A 4,101-nucleotide genomic window follows, 5' to 3' on the forward strand; every position below is an offset into this window, starting at 1 on the left:
ACAAAACAAAGCAAAATAAAACACGAAAAGAACCATTCAGTGAAAGAAGATCAGAAGCAGAACAAGAGAATAGATAAATAGAAAAATAAATTACATAAGTACACACACACACACACACACACACACACACACACACACACACACACACACACACACACACACACACACACACACACACACACACACACATAAATAAATGAACAAACAAATAAAAAAGAAATAAAAGAAATATATACTTAACTGTCTTGACCTTTATCTTTCCTCCTTTACTTCTTGAGCCACCATGACCTTTCCTCAATATCTAAGCACACTTCTTATCCTTCCTTCACCCCACGCAATCCTACCTTGATCCTGCTGAGCAATATCCTAATCCTATCCAGCCGGTCATGAGCTTCACCTCACCTGGAAAAATACCACCACTAGCTTCCCTACAGGTCACTAATTTCAGAAGCCTTGTTTTTCCTCTTCTCTCGGCTAAAATGTTGAGTGAGACGCTGGAGAAAGCTTAACGTCCGTCCGTTTTGTTGTGGCAGAAGCGTTAGGGGATATACTATAGCACTGTTTTGGTGGGACGAGACTCAGTGTGAACAGTTGGTGGTGGGCTTGATGATGCGAGGATGAGGAGAACGAGAACGGGAACGCCAGACTCTAATGATGCGTCTCTCTGCTCGTCAGTGAATTCTGGTGCCTTATCTATTTCCATTACCCTGGGTCTCCTCTCCTCTCCTCTCTCTCCTCTCTTCTCTTTCTCCCCTCCCCCGTTCCCTCCATTCAGTGTGCAGTGTTTATAGCCCACGCCGCGTGTTGTTTATAGTAGAATGTTTATACTGTACTTTGTTGCGTGTATGTGCGTGTGTGCGTGCGTCACTTGTTTTTGTTTGTCAACGGTGTGTGTTCATTCGATACTTTCCGGGCTTTTTGTATTCTTTCTATTTTTTTTCCGCGAGCATTATGTACATTAGTGTGTGTGTGTGTGTGTGTGTGTGTGTGTGTGTGTGTGTGTGTGTGTGTTGTGATGATGATAATGGGTGTTATCTTTCTACTTTTTTTTTTATTTGCGCCAGTAATGTTGCTGTGTGTGTGTGTGTGTGTGTGTGTGTGTGTGTGTGGAATGTGTATTTCTTCTTTTATTATGTTTCCCTCTGTTCCTCTGTTCCCTGTTGTGTGCTTTATCTGCTTTATGTTTCTTTTTCCCTCTTCTTTTATCTTCCTTTCCATCCCGCATCCCTCACGTCGCCGCGTTTAATTGCTTTACGCTTCTTGCTTGGCTTCTTCAAAGTTTTTCTTCTCGCTTTTTCTTCTTCGCCCCGTCATTCCCTTCAGCTGCTACCTCCTTCTTCTCTTGTCCCTCTGGTTCTTTTATCTCTCTTCTTTTCTTTCTTTTGTAGCCTTCTAGAGAGAGAGAGAGAGAGAGAGAGAGAGAGAGAGAGAGAGAGAGAGAGAGAGAGAGAATGTATTTGCGTATGTATATATCAACTCGTACAGCTGAAACTCGTCACAAACTTTGAAATTACAAAATGGTCTGTTTTGCAACAAAGCAGCTGCCATCAGGCAATAACTGCTGCTGTATAGTGAATTTGTACCAAAATCATGGAATCATCAGCATCCGCATCCACATTCATGAGATGTCACAATACGATATCCACATCCATATTTTTTGTAGAAAATTGTCATCTATAGCTGTATCCAGTATCCACACAATACGCACATAATGACATCAACAGATCTCTAAATTTCGACAGTCGATAAAACTCTGATAAAAATTAATAGATACAATGATAAACATTCCTAAGAATTACCACAACTACTACCACCATCACCACCACCACCACCACCACCACCAAAAACCAACACTATCACCACCACCACCACCATCACCATCACCGCCACCACCACCACCACCACCACCAGCCACAGCAAATCCACTGCTGGAGAAAGGCTGCCAAGTCACGACGCCGTGTCGATCTCTGCCAAGTTCTGTCAGTAAACTTTTCAATCTCATCTCCTTCCCTCTTATCTGATGTCCCTTGCTGCGCCTGCTACATTCTGAGGTACCGACAGCCAGCCTTTGGTCCTCATTTAATTTGCTACCTTGTCGTCTGGCTGTTTATAGGCATTTTGTTCTACGACCTGGGATGCTTTATATTTGAATTTTTCTCTTGGCAATGTTGATTTTTGTTATTCCAATTACTCACAACACTAACTTTTAAATTTCTTCTTCATGAATTTAGTTCCTACGATTGTCAGATATACAAGATTTAGTAGAAGCTATTTTTCACTGCGTGGTAGCAAGATTAGTACTCTCTCTCTCTCTCTCTCTCTCTCTCTCTCTCTCTCTCTCTCTCTCTCTCTCTCTCTCTCTCTCTCTCTCTCTCTCTCTCTCTCTCTCTCTCTCTCTCTCTTTTTTATTAACCTGTAAGATGTGACTGTGACGAACATCTTTTTTTTTATTCATAACAAATTGGTTGTTTTTTCTTTTATTCTCCTCGTGTGCTGAGCTATCATTTGCAGCAGAACACCTCTTCTGGTGCGAGCTTCGGAAAAAAAACAACTTAACGAAAATAATGAGAATCTATTGCGAATCTCCATCTTTATCTTTCAAAGCGTCCACTAAACCTTTCTCGTGTCTTTTCTCTTTTTATTTGAACATTTTTATTTCCCAGGATAGTGTTGCTTTCATATCAGTCTCACACTTTCCTTTTCTCCTTTTTTGGTTGAAGTTTCAGGTCTTGATCTGTATGTTTCTTCATTAGTTTTATTTTTTCTAACTGGTGAGATTATAGCATTACACATTTTCATTATTTTATTGCTCTTTTAATCAGTGCTATAGTGTATTCCTTTTCATTTGCATATGCGATTGAATTTCACTCATTTTAAGAAAGGAAAATGGCTTCTCAATTTCCACGCATTTCTTCTTGCTTTTTTTTTTTTCAACAGTTTACCATGTTTCTTGATGATTTCTTTCCTTTACTGCAAAATATTCTGCTCGAGTTTTCCACCTGTGTTTTTTTTTTTTTTATCCTTGAATTAAAACAATGAAATGCATCTTTTTTTTTTTTTTCTCTCAGCATTATATCATGATATTTTATTTCAATTATCCACGTCAAAACTTTTGTGGCATATACTCGTATTAGAATAATTCTGAAATCGCACGAACATTTGATCAAATTTCACTTCTGCTGAAGGTATTCCCTCTGACATACGGCTGAATTTTACAACATCAGGGGCTTCTCTTCTCTCCCCAAGAACCTCACACCATGAAAAAACAATTTTGCTCTCCTCTGTAATAAGTTCGGTATCTATTACGATTAAGCGATTTTTCCGAGTCACTCTGCGTCTCACTACTTCCAGCAACGTCCCATTTGATGTTTTATTGTCCGCTAAATTGTCGCTAAATTTTAAAGTTCGACCTTCAACCACACTTTTTCAGGTGGTGGGGGAAAACTTATTAATTCTACGTCTATCTCTATTTACCAACATCCTTGTCTACATCTCTATCATCTCCCTCTTTTCTTTTTATCTATCAGTCACTAGTCCCTCCTTTCCTTTCATCCTTCCCTCCCTTTCCCCACGCACCTCCCTCTATTCTTCCTTCCCGCCCTAGCCCCTGCCTCCCATCCTCACTGCCGCCTGACACACGCCGGAAACAAGCTAATGCAGTAGGTAATTGAAGCCTCAACTTGGAGGTTCCTCTCTAGAATATTTTCCTCAGAATATACATACACGCATGTTGGCCACGTTCCTCCCACCTTCCCTCCCTGCCTCCTTCCAGTTCCCTTTTCCTCTCTCCTATCCTTCCCTCCCGTCTCTCTCTCCCTCACTTCACAGAAATTTCATGTATGCATTTGGAGAATTTGTCTGTCAGTGCCAAAGACTTCTTACGGACTTCAGAAGCAGAGATCTATTCCACTTGTTTGTTTTTTTCATTCAAGAAGGAGGAGGAGGAGGAAGAGGAAAAGAACTACGACGATGCTCTGTTTTTGTTGCTATTGCTTTTAAGTTGTAAGGTAGGGTGGTGGTGGTGGTGGTGGTGGTGGTGGTGGTGGTAACGGTGACGGTGATGGTGGTTGGTGGTGGTAATGAGAGTAGTGGTGGTGATGG

Source organism: Portunus trituberculatus, chromosome 40, assembly GCF_017591435.1.
Source record: "Portunus trituberculatus isolate SZX2019 chromosome 40, ASM1759143v1, whole genome shotgun sequence".
Taxonomy (NCBI): domain Eukaryota; kingdom Metazoa; phylum Arthropoda; class Malacostraca; order Decapoda; family Portunidae; genus Portunus; species Portunus trituberculatus.